This window comes from Lampetra planeri, chromosome 27 (assembly GCF_965212315.1).
Source record: "Lampetra planeri chromosome 27, kcLamPlan1.2.h2, whole genome shotgun sequence".
Lineage (NCBI taxonomy): Eukaryota > Metazoa > Chordata > Hyperoartia > Petromyzontiformes > Petromyzontidae > Lampetra > Lampetra planeri.
In genome coordinates this window covers 8,941,951-8,967,329 of record NC_136133.1, presented here as the reverse complement: position 1 = coordinate 8,967,329, position 25,379 = coordinate 8,941,951, and the positions used below count along the sequence as shown (strand labels likewise).

The 25,379-nt window shown below is 50.2% G+C and overlaps 2 pseudogenes; both read right to left on the bottom strand.

Moving 5' to 3' along the window:
- Positions 1–520: 520 nt before the first annotated feature.
- LOC144727867 (trace amine-associated receptor 365 pseudogene) lies at positions 521–1,576 on the bottom strand (annotated as a pseudogene).
- Positions 1,577–14,588: 13,012 nt separating this feature from the next.
- LOC144727866 (trace amine-associated receptor 365 pseudogene) lies at positions 14,589–15,662 on the bottom strand (annotated as a pseudogene).
- Positions 15,663–25,379: the final 9,717 nt, after the last annotated feature.

Sequence of the window (25,379 nt, the reverse complement as noted above, 5' to 3'; positions counted from 1 at the left end):
GCTTCCGAAACGTCGTGATTTAATTTAGTTGTTTTCATTTATTGTATTTTACCAACTTGACTTTACCGAAAAAAACAAAGAGTATGTACACCGCAAGTTTACTTAATTCGGTAAAATCCAAGTCGCAGCATCGCCCCTCCCTCCTGGCAGACAATGTGAAACTTTGACCCTTTGTGATCGAGCCTCACGCCCGTAAACACCAACTGCCCACACAGTATATAATAAGTCTCATCTCGAGCTTATATATTCATATATGTTTTATAAAGAAGGGATATTGCCCGTAACGTCGCATATCATCTATTTTAACATAAATATAATGCCACAGTGTTATTATTTACGAATATATTGAGTTATTTTTGTACAGACATACGCGAGCAGCCCACACGTCCTCTGGGTGGAGATGATCGTCCGTCGTTGCCTCCAGCCAGCCAGCCAGCAAAACTTTTTTTCTTCTACTAATATCGTATCATAAATACGTGTGTGAGTGTGGGTGGCCGGGTGGGTGGGGGTAGGGGTGGACCTAATTCTTCGTCGAACTCATCTCGTCATCTGCGGCTCTTGACGGGTACGTGTTGAAGGTCAGAATGGCCTTGAACGCGCGTCGAAACTGCTTGTTGAAGGTGGCGTACAGGATGGGGTTGATGGCCGAGTTCATGTAGCCGAGCCACACCGATACCTTGTAGGGCAGAATGACGCTCTCGTCTACCGTGAGCATGATGGCGATGATGTAGTAGGGCAGCCAGGAGATAATGAAGGCGGCGAGGATAGCGCCCAGCGTCTTGGCCGCGTTGTGCTCCCGTTTCATGCTGGCCCAGCGACTCGCCGCGGCCCTGCCGGCCTCCTCCCCGCCGCCGAGGCCCGACGAGGCGCGGTCCATCGCGGCGATCTTGCGCGCCTGGCCGCGCGCCACTCGATAGATGCGGCCGTACATGAGCACAACCAGGAGCACGGACGTGAAGTAGGGCCACATGCCGATGGCGAAGAGGATGCCCACGCTGATGAAGAAGCGGCAGTCATCGGGGCAGCCGTTCTTCGCGATGGTTCCCTGCGACAGCGTGGGGCTCAGGCTGAGGAGGATCGGCGTGGACAGCAGGGCCGAGCAGAGCCAGCAGAAGAGGAGCATGACCACCAGGGCCCTCCTGTTCATCCGCTGCTGGTAGCGCAGGGGGTCGCAGATGGCCACGTAGCGGTCGTAGGCGATGCAGCTCAGGTGCAGCACCGACGCGGTCGTGAACCAGTAGTCGCAGAAAAAGTGCACGTGACAGAGTAGGGGCGCGTAGAACCAGCACTTGTAGACCGACTTGTTTAGGGACAGGGGCATGATGACCACCCCGACGAGGAGGTCGGACACGGCCAACGACAGAGCGAGGGCATTGGCCTGCGTCTGCAGCTGCCTGAATAGGGCGACGGCGCTGACGATGAGCAGGTTGCTGAGGATGGTGATGACGATGAATAAGCTAATGGTGAACACCGCGACGGCACGGTCGTGCTTGGACTTCAGCGAGGTCGGCGTGCAGTTGAGGTTGGAGAAGGAGATGACGCAGCTGGGCGACGAGGCGAGCGAGGAGTTATCCATGGTTGGCGTCTGCAGTGAGTGGATTGCGCACAAGGATACGAGCGGTCACGGTGGAGATATAGGGCACAGTCCAGGTACCGAGATGAGGGAGCCGTTGCATTTTGCAGAAATAATTCAGGCATGTGCTAACCGCCGCGCCATCTCTCGCTCCACGCCTGAATTACTTCTGCAATATGCAATGGACGCATCTTATCGCCATTTATTTAGCGCCTTGACCGAGGCGCTTTGCACATAATCCACAATGGTGCACGTGTGAATGCAATGGCAGAGATTAGGTGAATAAAAAAAATAGAAGTCATCGGCAAACATGTGATGCGTGATGTCAATTGGATTGGATGGATGGGGAATGAGATGTTGCCATGGAAAGAGATTATGAAGAAGGAACAAGGATCATGGTTATTCGAAGGGGGAAACTATGTGGTTGTGCGATGAGCTAGGGAACATGATTGTAATTATTTCATTTGATATAGCGCCATTCATGCAATTGCATCGAACAACGCTGCACATCAATTAGCCAGTCCCTTCCACAGATAATACAAAAACAAAACCCCACTACTTAGCAAATCAAAACATAAAAGATTAATCGTTAAATAACGAGAAAATTAGTGCGTTTTGAGGGATGAGTGGAAACTAGTTAGCGAAGATTACACAATCACAATATATATAAGGAATATATAAGGAATCCGATGAGCTATTAAGCTTCGCACCGCCTCGCCGGCAGTGTAAGTCACGAATGTGGAAACAATGTTTCTTATTTATACCCTAATCCTAGTTTGGGTTAAAATCGCCTCGTTTTATTTGCAACCGTGTTGATCACAAAACTAAATATCACCACATTCGTCAATATCGCTGTGGCCTTAAATAAAACATAAATATAATAGGCGACGTTTCGGACCAATGGCCCTTCATCACGGCATGTACGGAGGCGTAGACAGCTACAGTCTGGATAGACTGTGCCGTGAAGAGTCATCGTCAGAATATTTTTTTAATCCTGGAGAAATTCTATGAGCTATGAAGCCCTTTTCCACAGATGTCCAATCGGGGTGGGTCGGGAAGTTACAACAACAAACACAATAGGAGGGCTGCAGTCCAACGGGCGCCACCGTGGCGAGATGTTAACGCGCTCGCCTGGTCTACAGGAGGTCGTGCGTTGGATCCCGACCCTGACGCCTGCTGCTGTGTATTTGGAGTTTGCATGTTTTCCCCGTGGTCGCGTGGATTTTTCTCCGGGTCCTCGGGGGTTTTCCCTCCACATTTAGTAACACGCGTTTCGAATATATCGCTGATATGTTTCCACGTGATGATAAGCCATTGCATTGAGCTATCATATTTGGCCAGGTCGCCAGTGAGTCAGTAGCTCAGTGAGTTACATGGTGAAATGAAAACAGTTGCGTTTTTAAGAAAGATGAGAACGTCACTAAAAACAAATTAATAAATACATAAATAAAGCGCAGTACCCAACCATACTGCTAGCTGGACAAAGGCCACCGTGGGTGCGGGTGGATTTACGACACGTGCCAATTGTATCGTCTGCCGCGCCGGGAGATTGAACGGGACTGGCGACCTCTATCTAGATCTCAGGGTCAGTGGTGTCTCGAGTCTCGCCCCTAATACGGACACGGTTCGAGCGCGAAGCTCGAGCCAATAGAAGAGCACTTGGAGGCCGCCAGTTGGGGGTTAACTGGTTTAACAGAACACACGTGCACAAAAAGCATGACGCAAACATCATCAGCGGTTCCCGAAGAACTGACATTGCCGCCGTGTTGTCTTAGGGACCGATCCATGCACGTGTTTAGCAAATGTTGACCGACTGACAGCAGCGGTGATGCAGTGATAGATAACTGTGGAGCGATTTCATTCGAATTGAGACTCGTCATCATGGTATAGTGACGAGTGCTGTCAGTCGGAGATCACATCTGTTTAAATGTATTTTGATGGAGACATATACGTATAAGCACACATACATATATAGATATAGGCATACAAAGACAATAATGAAGTTCCCCCTAATGGCCTTAATAGACCGTTGGGGCAAGTGATGTTAACGAGCACCTATGAAGGCAAGCACAGTAAGCGAGGGGGTGGGTGGGCACCACTACGCCCGACCACATTTGTCTCTCCAGCGCGGATGTCACACATCGCATAAGGTCCTCATTTGAGGCTGAGTCGACCTAGAGGAGGTCCAGAACCGGTTAACATAATCGTCATTGGTGTTGATAGTGAGCGGGAATTAAACTCGGGTCGCCGGGTTCGTAGTGCAGCGCGGTCATCACTCAATACCGCTCCCCATACATATACATACCCATACAGGAACAATATACATGTAGGCGTACATACATACACGGGTGGAGTGGTGGCACAATGGTTATCGCACGGTGCTATGAACCCGGCTGCTGAAGTTGTTTCCTAGACCCGACTAACATCAGTTGCGAGCAAGGGTTGGCAGTAACGACACCGTATGAGATTTCTCTTCGAGTATTTCTTCCTCGAACAAAACAATAATATTGCATCGTAGTTTCATACCGAAACTTTACATTTATTTTCGTACCCCTACCTTTGAAAAAATGTCGTGTCGTACCAGCATACCGTGTCAACCCATACGGATTATCCCGTATTCTTGTACAGGGAAATTGAGTTGTCAGGTCCATACGGTGTACATCCATATCAATAGGGCACATTTTTTATATTTGTTTGTGTTTCTCCCTTTTGATGGAACTTTGTAGGATACATTTATTAGGGCACGGGGTGACCAATAATGTCTGAATTGGTCTGTAGTAAGGTAGGCACTGATAAGGGTTTGACAGGTATGGACCAGTACGGTAACATTTCAGTAAAATTGCGTGCCATAATTTCGTTCCCTTATATCGTACCAAAGAAAAATAAAAGCTCAGTAAATAAGGGATAGATGACAAGCACGCCTATAGGATATAGTTTTGCATAATTTGTTATTTTGTAGAAAGCTCCTTACTCTTAAAAATATACTCTGTAAACCTGTTTGATCTCTTTTTTACTCGAATTGACAAATAACATTATAATCTAAAATTGGATTTTAATTTCGAAATATTGATTAAAAACCCGTTTAAAATCTGTTATCAATGGCAAGTGCCATTTTGAGAAATGAATCTTGCCTGCCGTTTTAGTTTTTTTGAAACCTGATGTATTAAATGTTGGAACCGCCCTTTAAGGACAAGAGAGTAGAATGATTATCAGAAAATAAGAAGCATAGCTTCTAATTTATCACCTGCGTTGGTATGAAAAGAGGAAAATGGTTGGAAAAAACTCTGTACTTTCGTACGGTACGTGGTCACAAAAAATATCGTACAGCAATTTTGTACCGTACTTAAGAACCAAAAAATCACGTACCTTAATTTCCTACCGTACCGTAATGTCAATCTTAGTGATATGCACACCGATCCGGCTGGCCAGATTCGTAGTAAAGTGCGCTAACCACTGAGCCACCGCGCCTGCCAAATGCACAAAAATGACAAATATATTTTTGAGGAAAGTGCTGTTAGCGAGCACATCTGGATGCCGGCAAGGCACATCAGGAGGTGCGTGGACAGCAACACTCCCGGCCACCTTTGTCTTCCCAGTGGAAATGTTTACACACGCCACCAGGTGCTCACTTGAGCCTGAATCGACTTATGTATACACACACACGAATACATATACTGTTGACACACACGTATGAGTGTTGTTAGCGATCACCAATTAATAATGGCCCTGCACTCGAGTGGGGCGGTGTGGCGAGCACAACGCCCAGTATCCCTCATCTCTCCAGCGCTGACATTTAGACACCTGGCCAGTGTGATGAGCGGTGGCGGATCGGTTAACGCACTGCACTACGATCCTAGCCACTTGAGTTCGATCCTGGCCACGGCTAGCATCGGTGGCGAGCGGTGTCTGCACGCGGTCCTGATCTTCCGCTGAGGAATATACTCGGAGTACCTGGCGCGGTGGGTTCACATCAGCAACTGGGGAGACAAAGGTGGCCAGGAGTATTCTTGAACGCATCACCGTCTCGAGCGTCGTGCTGGCCTTAATAGGTGCTCGATATCTGTTAAGACTACCCGGGGCTCACATGTATTTTTTTTCAAATCCACGACTCAGACTTAAAGCTCCGCAAAGATGGATTCAATAAACTACTGGGGTCATACGCATCTTCTGGCCACCTCGCAGCCAGCTATTTACCGCAAACAAAAAATATTTCGTGCGATTCGTAAATACCTGTTTCTACATTTGTGGATATCTATAAAGACATCCGCAGATAATGTTGCTATTCCTATTCTCAGCAACGACGCCGTAGGACGTTCCATCACGAGTCACCAATCATGCAGGCGACTCGCATTGAAGCGGCAGCACTCGTACCTTCTAACAGTTCGCCAGCAGTGGTTAAAGCAGAGCCTGAAACGTCGAAACCGGTCCAGAGTTGTGCTTGCATTAAACCAATTCTGTCGAGATAAAACTAAACTATATAAACTATTTTTATTTTACCAGGTAAAGGTCCACTGAGTTCTAGCGCTCTTTTTCAGAAGCGACCTGGACACAAATTATAGCTCACCGACGTGGATTATCACGTGGAAATGTCTAGCAGCTAAATACTCAAAGCGCATGCTTCCAAAATGTGGAGAGAAAAACCGGAGGAGCCGGAGAAAAATCCACGGGACCCCAGGGAGAACATGAAAACTACTAATTTACAGCCGGCGTCAGGGTTGGAATCGAACTAACAACCTCCTACCATACCCGGCGAATGAGTTAACATCTCGCCACCGCAGCGACTCCCAGAAGAAGGTCGTGCGAATAAATGGGACGCTAAAAAAACAACCTTTTTTATGTGGAGAGACAAATATGGGGAGTAGGCGATTCGTGCGCTCTTGTTGTGTTGGCAAATACCGGGTTGGGGCACCCGTTGTGCGTGCGAGTGGTTTTACCGCTTCTCCCACGCTCATCCGTCCGCCCTTCTCTCCCTGCTGCTGATCCCCTCCGCTCCCGGCCCCTCGTTTTTTCACCGCTCGTCCGGGTTTATATCGAACCCCCCCCTCCCGCGTGCCCCATTGCCGGCTACCCCCCTTCACCCTACCCCCGACACCCCCTCGACCCTGTGGGATGAAACCAATTAAAATTAATGGCTCTCAACTCCGCCGTGCTCGGCCGTGCAGGGGTTAGGGGCGTTTGGGACATTTGAAGACGACGACAACAAATCGTGTTGAGCTGCACACTGAGCTGCGGTGGGAAATGGTGGGAGAGGGAGGGAAGTGGCGGGGGAGGTGGTGGGAGAAGGGAGGGAGAGAGGTAGGGAGGCGGGGAGTAGAGTGTTGGGTTATTTTTGCGTTGTGACGCGTAAGCATTTTGCTGAACAAACACCAACTCCGAGTCGAATGTGCACCACGACAGATCGCAATTAGTCGTCGATTTAGAGCGCAGCCCTATAATTGCCTGCTCACGCCACTCTGGATGGTATGATTGGCCTCTTCTTCTATGCTTGGAAGAGGGTGGGAGTTACCCACAGTTTACCCCACCTGCCTGTCGACTAACTGTGGTGCACCCGGTCGTACTACTGGGTAGCGGGGGTGGGTAGCGGGGTGGTAATAACGTGTGCCTTACAGCAATGAGCATTTGGGTTCGATCCCCAACTCGGACGTGAAGGTAGCATTCGCTCACTGGACATAGCATTTGTCCAGTACGTTTGTCTGAAACGTGTGTGGTGTTGTGAGACTGTAAATTGCACCGGTGCGTATGCATATCGTGAATTCTACAAGTGGCATGGCCGAGGCCCATGTCTTAATTCTAGAAAACGTAATTATTATTATTGTTTCAAGTAAGATTTGTTTAAAATAGAAATATGCATATGGAATCAAATGTTCGGGGTCAATTAATTGGGGCCCACAAGACATCTGGACCACCATGTACTGTGTTCATGTGCCGTGTTCATGAGTTGGTGGAAGTCGCATCCGGATAATCTGGTTTCATTGGCGGAACAGATGAACAAGCAGTAAAAGGCGGACCAATGCAGAGGTCAAGGGCAAGTAGCAGGAGTAAAAGCGGGCACAAGCAAGCAGAAGCAAACAGGAGCAAGACGCACGCAGGAGGAGCAGAGTCACGTAGGATAAAGGATAACAAATTAATTCCTGGAGTGTGGAGACACCACACAAAGGGTCACGAGTGCTAGATCCACTGCTGTAGACCCGGGGTGCGAATTCGCCGCATTGAGGCCCCTGTGTGGAGGAGAGTGGAGCTTGTGCTGTTGATCCACAGCCGGGCGCGGGTGTTGGGAGGGAGTGAGGTCCTCACACCTGCGTGAGACTCACGGCCAGCAAACTCATCAGACTTCCACGCATGGACTGCAGTCGAGTGACCCACGAGGTGCGTGCCCAACCTAGGGCTTGCGCACCAGAGAGAGAGAGAGAAGGGAGTGGCATTCGTCTCCTTTGACTAACCAAGTGCGGCGTGGAGGTGCATTGAGTGCTGTGTGGAATTACATCCAACGCAAGCGATGTGGGTGCCAATCGCAAGCTCGTGACGGGGAGACGACACGGTTGGTGTGAGCGGACATTGCATTGTGGGCTTGGGTTGATCACCATCGGACTTGAGTTGCCACCAAGCAGAACCCTCCAAACTGCTTCCGTGAACCTAAACAAAACATCGGCACTGGAGGCTTCACCGTGAGCTCCGTTGCGTCTGCGTGCCGAGCGCTCTGACATCGCCCGTGTTGGGTGCTTTAATTGCAGAGGCGCCTGTGTGGAGACTTGGAGTTTGTATGACCTCGCCCTGCCTCTGTATGAGTTTCCACCGTAGCGCGAGATGCCAAATACCTCGCCTGGTATACAGGAGGTCGTGGGTTCGATCCCGACTCTGACGCCTGTATGGTTGGAGTGTGCATGCTCTTCAGTGTTAAAATACATGGTATAACCCCATGTGTCCTGACTTTTGTACATAAGTATGAATACTGTTTCGAAGTCATTTAATTTGCAAGTGAGAAAATCGTTTGTATCGTGCGTAACATTCCTAACACGCGCGGTAGAGGTTGCAATCGGGTACCCGATACCCGTACCCTACCCGATACCCGGCTACCCGTACCCGGCCGGGTACGGGTACCCGTTTGCGACCCTGGTGCGGCCGGGTACGGGTACGGGTAGGCCGTGAGTCACTGGTGAGTCACCGTTTGTCACTCATTTCCCAACGTCTTGTCTTTTCTCACAATTCAAGTTCCTAGAATCAACCCACCCGCGCCTGCAACATGGCTTCATCCCAGAGTTCGCAATCGGGTACCCGTACCCTACCCGATACCCGGCCGGGTACGGGTAGCCGGGTATCGGGTAGGGTACGGTTACCCGTTTGCAACCCTGGTGTGGCCGGGTACGGGTGAGGGTAAGGAATCAAAACCCGTTTTTGATCTCTGACGCGCGGGCATTATTCTACCACTAGGGAGCAGTGTTGTTTTTTATTTTTACCCAATGAAGTAAAAACGACATTGATATATCAACGTACAAACTGCATTGCCACGTGGTCTGTAGAGTTATCAACGTGTAGACTACACTTCCACGTGGTCTGCAGGGCAGGACATCCATTCCCTTGCCCCCCAACTTCCACCCCATCCCCCGCCCCACTCAAACACTCCACCGTCAGTGGGAAAATCTTTACTGTATAGCCTTACTCAGAGCCGGGGCCAATGCCCCGGGCCCCGCGCTTTGTGGGGGGGGGGGGGGCGTTTCACCCCGCTATGGACGGCCCTGGCCTCACCTTCGTGGTTTTCTCTGCAACTGGGTGGAGCTTCACGAATCGCGGCCCTCAGGGGACCATCGCGGGTTAACGAGGAGCGCTTGTTTTAAAACAGCCTCGGGCAAATTAGCGATCCCGTGAGAAAGTTAGGGGAGATTTTATTTTCCTTTTAAGGGTCACGTGGGATAAGTGGAATTATTACTCGTGACCGCACGGAATTCTGCTGCTGCTAATGATGATGTTTATAACGCTGATGATGATGTTGCTGATTGTGATTATTCTTCTGCTGATGCATAAGTTGCTCATAATGATGATTATTATTTTTAGGCTGCTGATTCTGCTATTGCTAACGTTGATTATGAGGGCGTTCTGTTGATGATAATGGTACCATCAATATAAATCTGATTAAAGCCTACATTTCTAGAATAGAGATCTGTCAAGATACAATGAACTCAGTCTGGACGTGGACTATCGACTACATCTACTCGTGCACTCGGAGAGAGACAGAGAGAGTGTCATGGAGTGAGTAACAGACACACTGGTTCGGTAGCCATGTTATTTGTTCTCGTCGTCAGCAGCTTCATCAGTGGCATGTGGGTAGGGACCTGAGTCCACGTGAGTCCACGTGAGTCCACCGTCGAGTCCAGTCAAGGGGGCACTCTGTGACAATGTGCGATGCGAAAGAAGTTCAACATACAGCACGGTGGAGGGCACTTATGGTGCCGCTGTGAGTGGAGTGTTCTGCAGGATTGCCAGGAGAATCTGTCCCCCCCCCCCCCCCAGAGGTGATCTCTTACCGAGGTGGATGCTTTCCGGGGAAATGTGTCAATCTTTCGGTTAAGTCACGTAGGTATCAAATTAAATAAATCCCGACGTTTCAGGCGCAACACAAGCGTCCATCGTCAGGTGGGAAAGCATGGCCTGCCTCAGACTGTTTTAAAAACAGTATTAGAAAGCATGGTCTGCTGCTGAGGCAGACCATGCTTTCCCACCTGATGATGGACGCTTGTGTTGCGCCCGAAACGTCGTGATTTATTTTATTTTCTACCTACGTGACTTTACCGAAAGAACCAAAGAGTATGGATTCCTGCAGCCGGGACATTAAGAGTCCCGTGTACTTATCCCCTTTTCTGGTTTCGTGAGATACACCATTATTTTTTAATTCATCTTATTTTACATTCATAGAGCGCCTTAGTTCAAGGCGCCCTATAATATGGTTTAAAAAGCGGTTACAGGAATAGAGTGATTTCGATGGCGAGAGCAGTGCAAGTGTCGATGAATTAGTGTCCGTCGCAAAGGACACGCAGGGGTCACGAAAAGGCAGGGGTGGGACGGGAAGGAATGGAGGCCCCGGAGGCCCCCATCGTCATGGGCCGTGAAGGCAGTCGTAGCATGAGCTAAAACCGTTCCGGCCCACACACTAACATTCTCTTCAGTCCCATTCAAAACCTGCAAAAATGGGGGTTGCCCAGGCTGAACAATCGTCTGCGCCCCCACTAATGTCAAGCCCCCCGTTACAACATTGGACGGTGACAACAAAACACCTGCCGCCCTCTCGATTCCCGGGAGTGGTTTCCGATAACGCAGCGGAATAAGCATTTGCGATCCAGGTGGAACATCAACCGATACTTCGGAGAGCGCCTGCACCTGATGGTCAGGAATGGACTGGCCCCAGGGTGATGGTAAGAAGGCAATCTGGCGGCCCCCCGGTAATTGGATACAATTTTGATCCACCCGAATCTGAATGGGCATTTTCGCCAGGAAATCTGTTCCCAACAAACAGGGCACCATGAGGGACCTAGAAATTAACACCGTCCCAGATACCGAAACACCCCCAACCATTATGCTGGCGTCCACCTGACCCACAATGCCCATACTACCCCCATTCACCGCTATGCACGAGTCATAAACCGGTCGCACCCGCTCCGGAGGAATGGACAGAAGGTGAAATATGACGTCCGAGATAATAGTTGTGGACGCACCCGAGTCCACCAAAATATGCACGTCCACCCCTTGGATGGAACCCGGCACAGTGGACGACCCAGTAGCGGCCGCAACTACCCTCTGTGCCAAGTTGCGCCACTGCGTGAGCGAGCAACACGGCTCTTCCAGCGCTACCCTGCTAGTAACATTATCCTGACCCCGCGGCGAAAGTGATGCATGAGGTGACCGGCCTTGCCGGGTGTCTGATGCGTACCGACTTGCCTGTCGTGGTTGTTCTTGACTTGTCGCAGCCTTGGCAGGGGCCTCCTGCTGGAGTGGCGGCCGAGGGCGAGCCCAACATTCCCTGGCGAAGTAACCCCGACGGCCACAGCGGAAGCACAGCAGGTCGGTCCGCCGTCCGGCACCCCCCCTGTCCTGGCGATCCCGCAATGGTGGACCCGACCGCCACAGGAGATTCCTCCGGAGCCCGTTGCCGTTTAATGAACCTGCGATGAGCATCGTCCGGGGGCTCATAAGCCTCTGCCATCTCTTCAAAAACGGCCTTGAGCGTCGTCTTCCTTGCGGCTTTAATGGAGCGGAAAAACCGGACTGATTCGTCATCGAGGAGCGTCGGCAGGACTTCCAGAGCCTCCGCATCCGTCCACTTTGCAGAGCGGACCGCCGCCTCGAAGCGGCAGGCGAACGCACTCCAGTCACCTCCAATGGAAAATTCTTTCAGCATCGTCAGATGATGACTACGGTTCCCTGAGTCGCCACAATCCGCTGACGGAAGTCGACACGGTGACGAGACGATGGCATCTTCCTGCGTTGACAAGACGGCAGCTGCATGCGGTGACAAGATGGCGGCCTCCCGCGGTGACAAGATGGCGGCTTCCCGCGGTGACAAGATGGCGGCTTCCCGCGCTTCGTCCACAGCCCCGCCCAAGATGGCGGCTTCCCGCGCTTCGTCCACGGCCCCGCCCAAGATGGCGGCGTCTTGCTGAGTGGCGGAGAAGGCGGGAAGCGTCGCACGGGCCCCAATGGCGGACGGCTCCCCACTCGGTCGATCCGGCCTCGTCGTCGCCGTCACCAGGGCGCACAGTTGTGTGAGCGTGGCCCGCAGCAACTCCAGTTCAGCCGTGACTTGTCGCCAGCCCTCCTCGGCGCCCGCTGCAGCAGACGGCCCCGCCGCTCCTACGACCTCTTGCACCCCCAGCGTGTCGCCTGTCAGCACCTCGCCTCCTCCTTCTGTCGTCGGGAACGCCGCTGTTGTTGGACTCTCGTCTTCGTCGTCCGAGGATGGTGCAGGTACGATCTTCTTTTTAAGATGCTTGGACATCTTGGTTCACTTCTGACACCAGTGTAATAAAGGACTCCTTCACACTTCGTTGTTCTCCGTGTCCTTTATTGGGTTCTTCCACGCACCCGCTGGTCCTCGCTCCGGCCTCGCCTTCCGTGCGTCCGTGCGCCCCGCGCACTCTCCCCTGTGGCTCTCGCCACGCCGTCACCTGGCACCCTTCCGTGTGCTCTCCCTCATCAGGCCCGGCCACACCGCCCTTCGGGTACTCCGCACACACTCCCCTGTCTCTCTCTCCGTCTGTGCGATCCCGCACGCTCCCCTCTCTGGCCGCACCCCACGCACTCTGCCTTTCCGTGGGTGCCTATCACTCCCCGACCATGTGGAAATCACGCCACGGCTCCTTCCACCCTCCTGCGTGGATCCCTCCTTGGTTCACTCTCTCCTCCCCCCTTCTCCTTCCGGCTCTCTCCTTATATCCCTCTCTCCCACGTGACCCAACTCCACCTTCCGCCCTGCCTCTGCCTCCGCCCCCCCCCCCGTCAACCCCGCTCCCATTGGAGCGAGGTGAGCAATGGCCCCTCCCACACACTCTCACTACCCCGGCACGTGTGAGTGGCGAGGAGGCCGGCAACCACCCTGTCCTTGCTCGCATTACACCACTAATGTATTGTACTCTTATTCCTTACAGCAGTGGAGAGACCAAAGCGGCTTTCAAATGCATGCAGAGGCTCGCGATGCACGCGTTGGATAATGTAAGTAACGAATGCACACTTTTGTATTTATGAGGTGTGGTACGTAACGTACTGACGCGACTTCTACGGCCACTAGAGGCCGCTAGATTCAACATAATGTTTTTTTTTGTTGTTGATATAATAATCGATTCTTGAATCGAATCGCAGCCGAGGATCTCTGCCGGTGTACAATCATGAATACACCTCGCATCTACGTCCCTACAGCGACGCCAACAACGGAATGCGTTTGGCTTTTGATTCGGAGCTAAGCACTTTTGAATCTAGATTGAAAATGTATTTCCTTAGAACGGTGTTTGTGTTCCCCCGCACCTCCGATTAGCACGGTTGGCTACGTAAGTTGCGAAATAATTTCAACGTACATCTACATGTACATTCTACGTCGCTTCATTTCATACAGAGCTATCCGGGGCTGAGCTCCGAAAAAATATTATCCCGCTCCCCTCCCTCTTTCAAACTGGGGTGGGGGGTGTGAGTGCAGACGGGGAGAGGGTTCAGATCCATTAAAGTGTTCACAAGAAGACCCAACATGTGCAACAATAACGCGGTGTGTGCGACCTTGAAACAATACATATATAATTTACGACGTTTCGGGCAATCACCCTTTTTATACAACACAACGCCCCCTGAATAAGCACAATTGACTGGAATTTCACTTTTATATACTGTACTTTTCACTTGTGCGAGTTGTTATTGTTGTTGTCTGTGCGTATGCACCACTGCCAACGCAGCATCGTCACCATCACTACCACCAGGTGATTCAAGTGTGGAATCAATGGACTGCGTAGATATTTATTTGTCTCCGTGCTGCGTATCTCTCCGACGCGATGTCCGACGCTTCGGTCCACGGACTGGGAGCTCGACCAGGAACACTTGCCAATCCACTGTTGTTGGATGGCTTGCTTCTCGACCCCGCGATGGGTTGCGGAGGTTATTTGACCATACTTCACGACGCTGGTCAGTGGGGAGACGTGGATGTGCAAAAGTATTCGGTAAAATAATGGATATATCTCAACCGCTGTCAGCTTTCCTCCAGGTAGCCCCGCAGCCTGTAACAGCTGTTATGCAGACTCAACCCCCCACTTCTTCAAGATCTTGAATCTGCCGGCACACAGAGCGAAACGTCGAACACCGTGCACGAATGGCGTGCGGTACAACTCGAAAGCACGTCGCAGAGCTCGGTGCAGTGAGCTCCTTTAAGGAACTGGGTTAGTGTGAAGAAGCTGCCAGCACGCGGAGTGAAACGTTGAACATCATTCCAGAAAAATAAAATTTAAAAAACCTCGTCGGAAATCAGCACAGCTCCATCTCTCCAACGTCCTCATTGCATCTCCTTGTTCCTGTCCGCCGGAGACAAAAACACATTGAGGCTCAGAATTTCCTTGAACGCGTGCCGGAACTGCTTGTTGAAGGTGGCGTACAGGATGGGATTGATGGCCGAGTTCATGTAGCCGATCCACACGGCCACTTTGTAGGCCAGGAGGACGCTCTCGTCCATCGTGAATATCACGGCGATGATGTAGAACGACAGCCAAGAGATGATGAAGGCGGCGATGATAGCACCCAGCGTCTTGGTCGCGTTGTGCTCCCGTTTCATGCTGGCCCAGCGACTCGCCGCGGCCCTGCCGGCCTCCTCCCCGCCACCGAGGACCGACGAGGCGCGGTCCATCGCAGCGATCTTGCGTGCCTGGCCGCGCGCCACTCGATAGATGCGGCCGTACATGAGCACGATGAGTAGCACGGACGTGAAGTAGGGCCACATGCCGATGGCGAAGAGGATGCCCACGCTGATGAGGAAACGGCAGTCGTCGGGGCAGCCGACCGTCTCGATCCGTCCCTTGGACAGCGTGGGGCTCATGCTGAGCAGGATCGGCGTGGACAGCAGGGCCGAGGCGATCCAGCAGAAGAGGAGCATGAACGTCAGGGTGCGTCGCGTCACCCGCTGCTGGTAGCGCAGGGGGTCGCAGATGGCCACGTAGCGGTCGTAGGCGATGCAGCTCAGGTGCAGCACCGACGCGGTCGTGAACCAGTAGTCCCAGAAGAACTGCACGTTGCAGAGCCACCGCGCGTAGAACCAGCATTTGTAGACCGACTTGACCATGGCGAGGGGCATGATTACCACAACGACGAGGAGGTCGGAAAAGGCCAGCGACAGGGCGAGCGCGTTGGCTCGCGTCTGCAGCTGCCGGAAGAAGGCGACGGCGCTGATGATGAGCAGGTTGCTCAGGATGGTGACGGCGATGAAGAAGCTCATGGTGCCCACGATCAGGGTGCTCTCGCTCTTAGAGAAGTTCATCTTGGTGCAGTTGAGTCCGTAGTAGGAGACCACGCACTCCGACGAGCCCTCGGCGCCGCTGTTGCTGCTGCTGCTACTGCTGTTGGAGTTCTCGGCCATGGTGGAGTTTGTGTGTCGCCCGGGTTTGTTTGGACGCAGAGGCTGAGCCAGAGCACCGTCACCAAAATGTCCAGTTGCGGCGCAGAGACTCCCCGAAACGTCCGGACAAGACTTTGCGAGCGCCGAGTTTATCGCCCTTCAACTAGGTGACGTAGACGCCGGTCTGTGCTGATGACGGGGGCCTTTAAATGCACAGCGACAGGATGCACCGTCGGCAGCTGGGTCACTCTTGCCAGCAGTCGCGTAGCTTGCATCTAACTAGAGCGCAAAAGTCCAGTTAAGTTAAAGAGATGTTATCATATGGTTCATTGGTACATCATCATATAGCGTGGTAACACAGAAATGCATGATATATAGCTTTAGCAAATAACCGAGCACCGTGCATCGGCTGCCGAACGAATACATACCAGGACCCGTCCACTCGTGAAGATCCGCGGCTTTCTAACCAAACAATTTCTATTTAAAAAAAGGTTCGGCTCAATTCACGACAAGCACGGCCTTCGTCCAGCAGTGGATTCTACTCTTCTCCTTGCAGATGATGACGATGACAATGACAGCAGCAGCATTGAGAATTGGAGCTCAACACCAACGTGCAGATCTTGGCTGCTCTTCGCCACGACGAGAGGGCTCCAGGAGAGACAGCGAGAAATCGTTCGCGTAGTTTTGCTGTTCCTCCTCCGTTGAAGGAACACAGACTACAGTGGAATACTGCACGGTCCATAGCAGTGGATGGATCGAGGACGGTGATGATGATGTTGATGAAGGTGATGATGTTGACTTGAATCTTTGAGCGCGGGTTCGTCTGCTATCTCGGAGCTATCCTCGGTTTACGTGGAATTATTTTTTTACTTTCATTCATTTCGGTAATTCACTCATTCAGTCACAATGTTGTCCGCCGGCAGGCAAGCATTTCAATGATTGAAGTGTCGATTTCGCGTGCCCAGATTCGGATCTCACACGCAGAACTCAACGCTCTAATAATATCGGTCAGGTAAGCCAATAGGCCGATGAACTAACCCTATATGTGCACAGAGCCGCAGTGTTGCTTTGTCCACACGCTCTCGTATTGGATCTTGTGCCGTGAGCGTGCGATCCGCGCGCTCTGTCATGACGAGCTGCGGTGAAGAGAGATGCATGGGCTCGTAAGCACGCGTGCGGAATGTGTCATTTCACGTTGAATGTGTGTGCGCTAAAAAAAAAATCACAATTTTTAAGTTTACCAGGTAAGGCCCGCTGAGATATATAACTCTTTTCAGAAGCGGCCTCGCCACAAATGATGGCTCAACGAAGTGGCTTATCATCATGTGGGAATGTCTTATTCTTCATCCTATCGTTTGTCCCACTTATGATGGGTCCGCTGTCCTTGCCAACCTTCTCCATGGTGCCCTGTCCTGCACCATCTCTCTTTCCGCTCCTCGGGCCACCGTGTTAGATCGCATCACATCGCTACGCCACCTCTTCGTCTGCCTTCCTCTTGATCTCTTTCCTTCCACTTGCATCACTTGCACCTCCTGATCCACATCATTTTCCTGTTGTCTCTCCACATGGCCGAACCACACCAGCATGTTCTCTCTCATCTTCTCTACAATTTCTGCCACATTGAGTATTCCTCTCACTTCTTAATTTCTCACCCTGTCCTTCCTTGTTAAGCCCAACATCCACCACAACATCCTCATCTCTGTGACTGCAATAGCATAGTCCTCCCTTTTTCGTGAGCCTCAGAACTCGGCCCCATAAAACAGGACCGGCATCACCACCGTCTTGTACACTTTTCCCTTAAACCAAACTGGAACCCTATTTTCGCACACCACACCAGTTATCTCTCGTCATTTAAGCCATCCAGCCCTTGTTCTTCTTCTCCTCATCTCTCCTTTTTGTGATCGATCAGAACACATCGTTGGACCCAGGTACTAAAACTCGATCGTCTTCATTAACTGGTCACTTCCAATTTGCAATCCTCATTTTCCACTGAAATGTGCCACAATATACTCAGTCTTTGTCCGAATGATCCTCAACCCATTCCCTTCAATATTTTGCACGTGGGAATGTATAGCCTCGAAATACTCTAAACGCATGTTTCTAGATGTTGAGGAAAAAACCGGAGGACCCGGAGAAAAATCCACGTGACCACGGGGAGAACATGCATACTCCAAATTTACAAGCGACAGGGTCGAGATCAAACCCACGGACTCCTGCATTCCAGGCGAGGTAGTTAACATCTCGCCACCGCGGCGTCATATCATGGGCTTATGAATGAATCTTAATTGACGAATAGATGGATTTTATATCACGAGTTCCTAAGTTTCTTGGAGACAACCCTCAGACGACAACGTGCACCTTGTTGGATGGACTGGAAACGTGATGGCGAGGAGGTGTCCGCGTGGCTCACAGAACATGGGTTCGAATCCAGGTTTCAGGCAGTCGCCTGTGATTAAACCGGGTTCTCAAGCGTCGTGAGTCGATGGTCTCAGCCCCGTCACGAATGACTCACACAGACCCATAGTAGATATATGTAGACTCGTATAGAAACCCATAGACTCACACAGAGGCCCACATACTCATATAGCCATTTATAGACTCGTATAGAAACCCATAGATTCACATATACATATACTGAGTTTGTGATTAAACCAGTTTCTCAAGCGCAGTGAGTGAATGTTATTAGCCCGGTCACACAAAAAACAGCCACTTAATTTGGCTAAATTACTGCCTTGAGAATGCAAATATCGCTTTGAGCGTCAGGCAATAGACGTTGCGCTCATGACGCTGAGTGAGATAGGAAGAGTGCTGCACTCTCTGCTGTGTAGCCCAAGTGACCTGAAGGGATCTCAAGAGGTGGTTGCTCTGGAGTTTCTTGTACCCTTCGGGCCATTGTCTCAAAACACAGAGGGTTGGAATGGGATGCGTTTGGTTCCTTGACCGGAACGCCGACAGAACAATAGTGACAACCCCAAACACGGACCTCGTGGGTTGTAACTCAGCTCAGCAATTGTCCGAGTTGAATGTCCAGACGGGGGGCAAGACACAGCCACAGTGCCCCGATTAACTCAAGAAGATTGGCTCACACCGTCGTTACCTATCTCGGTCGCTCTCGCCAGGATGAGTGGAGTGAGAGCGGTGGCAGTTGGGCTGTTGTCTGTCAATAATGTTGTCTGGCAACAAAAAACTATATTATACTATAGGTTTTTGGTTTGTATAAATGAGTCGTTAAACCCGCCACAACCCGACATAGACAACTAGTAAGGTTTGTCAAGTAAACAGAACATGTCAATTCGTTACGAGTACAGCACACCGGTGTGTTGGAGAGCAAACCAGCAACATTTACAATGTGCAAATTTCTGGTGGTGGCGGTTTTTAACGACACATTTATATTTACATTCATATTTACGCGATCAAACCCACAAACCTATATTATGGATGAAATTAGTCGCGAAAGCCTACGTGTTAAACTGTTGTCTATTTGTCTGTGTGTCTGCGTGTGGGATTTTACCTGTCACCTCGGTAGCCCCTGCTCTCCCACGCACACTCGCTCACCTCTCTTTCTCCCCCACGTCACCACCTTGTGGCGTGCTTAAGAAGATCATTTTACCCCCCCCCCCCCGCCACGTTCCATTGCCGGCTTCCCCCGTAGGGTCAAGCCAATTAAAATTAATGGATCTCAGGACAAATGCACCCAATCTTCGTCGGATTACACAAGCTGAGCAGGTCGGGGGCCTGGATAGTACTGTACTTTGACAGGTGACCTCCGTCGCTTTGCCAGGTGTTGTAGGCGTGGGGTTATGGGATGGTGCAGGGCTCCGTGTAACCCCCCTCGACGAATTCGTGGCGGTTCGCTCCAGGCTCTCCAGTTTCATCACGAATGACACCAAGATCTCACTGTCTGTGGCCACACATCCCAATGTCACGAGGACCCTCTTCAACAACGTGTCCTGAGACTCCCTTCCTACAGGACAAAGTAAAGGGCATGGCGATGAACGTGAATCCACACCACGAGGCGTCCTGCTAAAGCAGCGGTTGGCAACCAAATAGCAAGAAGAGACATTTTTTTCGAATTTGGTCAAAAAATATCATCAATATTTGAAGAGCCACAGTGCAATGCGAAGAACATGACGAAGCAGTCCTTATAGAGCCACATGCAGCAATAAAAAAAAAGCCGCATGCGGCTCCGGAGCCGAAGATTGCCGACCCCTGTACTCAGGGAACTTTATTCTTTCAAGCACCACACCTCCCCCACCGCTTTATTTCTGCCAAACCCTTATACCCCCCCCCATTCCATGCCGCCAATGGGTATCTCTCTAGGGTGTTTCACCAGTCCCCTAACCCCCTTAATTCCACCCTGCAGCCCACGTCCAAGAATCGAGAACTGGTAAGATGAAACAAATAGTTTAAACAAAATATTCTTTAAAAGTTTTAAATTGAAATTGTTTCAGTTGATTTAAGCTAACAGGAGAATCACGCGGTTAGGAGGAAAGTTATTGTAGACCGGAGATGAATAACTATTTTTCAGAAGCGACCTAATAGATCAACGCTCAAATGTGTCGCAGTTAAATATTCTAAGCGCGTGACGTTTTGAATCTAAATATGGAGGGAAAAACCGGAAGACCCGGTGAAAATCCTATGCTTCCATGGGGAGAACATGCAAACTCTAAATATACAGGCGTCACCGAACCCACGACCATTCTGCATACCAGGCAAGGGAGTTAACAACTCCCCACCACGGCTTCACGGTGCACTCCCCTGTATGGCCGTTAATAAAATGTTGGGGAATGTGCTGTTAGCAACCACGATATGAAGACCAGCACGGTACACGAAGGGGTTGGTAGCCAGCACCAATGTGTAAACATCCCCAGTGGCGATGTTTACACATTGTGCCAGGTACTATTTGGGCTCAGTCAACCTAAGGGAGGCTCAGAACCGGTTTTTATTCATCGTCACTGGTGTTGGCCGTGAATGGGAATAGAACTCGGCTTTTGACATCGCAGCTCGCTAACCACTGCGTAAGTTGCTCATAGTGATGATTATGATTTTTAGGCTGCTGATTCTGCTATTGCTAACATTGATTATGAGGGCGTCTGGGAAGGGACCTGAGTCCACGTGAGTCCACGTGAGTCCACGTGAGTCCACCGTCGAGTCCAGTCAAGGGGGCACTCTGTGACAATGTGCGATGCGAAAGAAGTTCAACATACAGCACGGTGGAGGGCACTTTTGGTGCCACTGTGAGTGGAATGTTCTGCAGGATTGCCAGGAGGATCTGTCCCAACCCCCCCCCCCCCCAGAGGTGATCTCTTACCGAGGTGGATGCTTTCCGGGGAAATGTGTAAATTTTTCGGTAAAGTCACTTAGGTATCAAATTAAATAAATTACGACGTTTCGGGCGCAACACAAGCGTCCATCATCAGGTGGGAAAGCATGGCCTGCCTCAGACTGTTTTAAAACAGTCTGGGAAAGCATGGTCTGCTGCTGAGGCAGACCATGCTTTCCCACCTTGTGTTGCGCCCGAAACGTCGTGATTTATTTTGTTTTATACTTACGTGACTTTACCGAAAGAACCAAAGAGTATGGATTCCTGCAGTCACGAAAGCTTCAAATAAAGATTGTGTCAATCTTGCCGAGACATTAAGAGTCCCGTGTACTTATCCCTTGTTCAGGTCTCGTGAGATACAACATTATTTTTTATTTCATCTAATTTTACATTCATAGAGCGCCTTAGTTCAAGGCGCCCTATAATATGGTTTATAAAGCGGTTACAGGAATAGAGTTATTTCGATGGCGAGAGCAGTGCAAGGGTCGAGGAATGAGTGTCCGTAGCAGAGGGCACGCAGGGGTCACGAAAAGGCAGGGGAGGGACGGGAAGGAGTGGAGGGGTGAGGGGAGGGAAGAGGAAGAGATTGGGCAATGGAGAAGAGGTGAGACTTTGAGAGAGCGACGACAGAAGACGACGGAGGAGGACTGTTTAATGTACAGAAGCAGTGTTGAGTCTATGGGCAGTGTTGAGTCTATGGGCAGTGGTGAGTCTATGAGTAATTTTGAGTCTATGGGCAGTGTTGATTTTACAGGCAGTTTTAAGTCTTAGTTAATTTTAGGGGTGCGAGGAGGAGGAAGGACCAAAACGAGATTGGGCACAGGGAGAAGGAGACACGGAGAGAGACAGAGCGAATATTGAGAATGAAGAGGAGCAGAGGGGACATGGAAGGAGATGAGAAAGGCGACATAGGGTGCTGCAAGGCCATGGGGAGATTATTCAAGACGAGTGTAACGTTTTTGAAAAGACACGACTACAAGGACCGCGTTTGCCACTCGCTTTATAACAAACCACTCAAGACAACGCATTCACGTGTAGTTCCCCCTGCTTGTGGCACTGCTTCTTCTCACGATATGTGTGCGTATATATACATAGACATTAATATAATTATACATCACAGTGTTTTGCACCACAAAGATGGGTCGTACGGCGTGTTTGTTTGTGCGTGGTGTCCCGACGTTTCGCTGCACGTGCCCGGGTGCTTCTGCAGAAACTTAAAGAAACGTCGGACCTTGTGAGAAGCAAGCCTCGCGCAGAACGACTTTCGAAAGCGCATCGGAGAGAGGAAGCTACACAGAGCAGCAGCAGTAGCAGCACAACATCGGCAACCCTCGCAGAGCCGAGGTTACTCCCCAGGTGTCGGCGCGCAGTTATCCGCTACGCCAGTCTTCTTCGTTGCAAGGCCCGAGGGCCACAAGCGGTACCTGGTGGCCTTTGGCGCGGCCTCTGACAATTCACAAAAGTGAAAACACCCCCATCATCATCGTGCTGCTGTAAAACCCAGCAATTGCTTCAAATGTGTGGCGGCCCTGATACTGATGAAGCCTTATCGGCGATAGTGCTCCCCCCCTCTTTCTTAAAATGGTTAAAGAACGCCCTGCGACACGCGAGGTTACTGGCAACGGTGTCGCATGCAGACTCAGCCACGAGTCTCAGGGCGAGAGCCCAGAGAGTCTGGAGATGCCTCACGAAGTGCTGAGCAACGCATCGCGAGAGATGTCGCGCTCAACTTGGCGGGCGAGTGAGCTGAACTAAACGAAACAATTGTTCTTTTATTTTACCAGGTAAGGCCCACTGAGCTATGTAGCATCGTCACATCACGCGTGTGCACGTGGCCATTGCGTTTGGTTTGGGCGTGTTTGGTGGTGGAAGGTTTTGGCGGCGCACATTTTTTTGTGTGCCAACTCCGTTCGTCGTATTCGTAATCCTAAAAGTAAAATAATTAATTGTGAATATATGCATGTGTTATAAACTCTGTGGAACAAACAACTCCTAAACTCATCTTCTTGGTTCTTTCGGTAAAGTCATGTAGAAGGGAAATAATAAAATAATAACAATAAAACATAATAAAATACAATTCTCACGAGGTTTCGGCCACAACGCAAGCAGCCGTCCTCAGGTGAAGAACAGGTCTGTCGGAGAGACAGCGTCTGAAAACGTCGTGTTAATTGTATTTTATTATGTTTTATTTGTATTATTTTATTATTTCCCTTCTACGTGACTTTACCGAAAGAACCAAGAAGATGAATCCCTGCAGTCACGAAAGCTTTAAATCGAAACTCCTAAACTGTTGAACACGTAGGCTTTCGCTACCAATATCATCCGTAATCAATGGCGGAGCCAGGATTTTCAGGTAGGGGGGGCAACCCCTCCAGCAATGAAAAATGATAGAGGAGTTGTTAGTAAGTAAGGACTTGTCCCTTGCTTTTTATTCGACGCACAGCTATCGATCGAGGGTCGAATTCGAACCGTGTGTGATCGGCAGCGCGCTCGCTGAAGGTGTTTGCCTTCAGGGAGGTCGTGTACTGTATACGCAAATGCGCACAATTGTTAGTCACTTATAACTGCTTTGTCGTTACTTCTTGCCAATTATGGACTCAGACTATTGTCCTATCATCTCATAGAGTCCCTAGTACGTAATAATATGCTACACAGTGGCAGTGGGGGTCGCAAAATGCCGATTTATTACTAATAAACCCCAATGATCCGATCGAAATTAGGGATTTCGATCGGATCATTAGGGGGGGGGGCACGTGCCACCCCACCCCCCCACTTGCTCCACCAGTATCAATACTACAGCTTTTTTGGGTTAGATCGCGTAAATATATAAACTCCTAAACTATTGTTGTATTGTACTCCTTTGTTATTGTTTTATTGTTCTTCTATACCACTGATGTATTATACTCCTATGTTGTTTTATTGTGCTCCTATACTACTAATGTGTTGTACTCCTATGTTATCATTCTGATGTACTCCGATGTTATTGTTTCATTGTTCTCCTATACCACTGATGTATTGTACTTACAGCAGTGGAGAGACCAAAGCGGCTTTCAAATGCATGCAGAGGCTCGCGATGCGCGCGTTGGATAATGTAACGAATGCACACTTTTGTATTTATGAGGTGTGGTACGTAACGTACTGACGCGACTTCTACGGCCACTAGAGGCCGCTAGATTCAACATAATGTTTTTTTGTTGTTGTTGATATAATAATCGATTCTTGAATCGAATCGCAGCCGAGGATCTCTGCCGGTGTACAATCATGAATACACCTCGCATCTACGTCCCTACAGCGACGCCAATAACGGAATGCGTTTGGCTTTTGATTCGGAGCTAAGCACTTTTGAATCTAGATTGAAAATGTATTTCCTTAGAACGGTGTTTGTGTTCCCCCGCACCTCCGATTAGCACGGTTGGCTACGTAAGTTGCGAAAGAATTTCAACGTACATGTACATTCTACGTCGCTCGCAACGGGGGCTTCATTTCATACAGAGCTATCCGGGGCTGAGCTCCGAAAAAATATTATCCCGCTCCCCTCCCTCTTTCAAGCTGGGGTGGGGGGGGTGTGAGTGCAGACGAGGAGAGGGTTCAGATCCATTAAAGTGTTCACAAGAAGACCCAACATGTGCAACAATAACGCGGTGTGTGTGACCTTGAAACAATACATATATAATTTACGACGTTTCGGGCAATCACCCTTTTTATACAGCACAACGCCCCCTGAATAAGCACAATTGACTGGAATTTCACTTTTATATACTGTACTTTTCACGTGTGCAAGTTGTTATTGTTGTTGTCTGTGCGTATGCACCACTGCCAACGCAGCATCGTCACCATCACTACCACCAGGTGATTCAAGTGTGGAATCAATGGACTGCGTAGATATTTATTTGTCTCCGTGCTGCGTATCTCTCCGACGCGATGTCCGACGCTTCGGTCCACGGACTGGGAGCTCGACCAGGAACACTTGCCAATCCACTGTTGTTGGATGGCTTGCTTCTCGACCCCGCGATGGGTTGCGGAGGTTATTTGACCATACTTCACGACGCTGGTCAGTGGGGAGACGTGGATGTGCAAAAGTATTCGGTAAAATAATGGATATATCTCCACCGCTGTCAGCTTTCCTCCAGGTAGCCCCGCAGCCTGTAACAGCTGTTATGCAGACTCAACCCCCCACTTCTTCAAGATCTTGAATTTGCCGGCACACAGAGCGAAACGTCGAACACCGTGCACGAATGGCGTGCGGTACAACTCGAAAGCACGTCGCAGAGCTCGGTGCCGTGAGCTCCTTTAAGGAAATGGGTTAGTGTGAAGAAGCTGCCAGCACGCGGAGTGAAACGTTGAACATCATTCCAGAAAAATAAAATTTAAAAAACCTCGTCGGAAATCAGCACAGCTCCATCTCTCCAACGTCC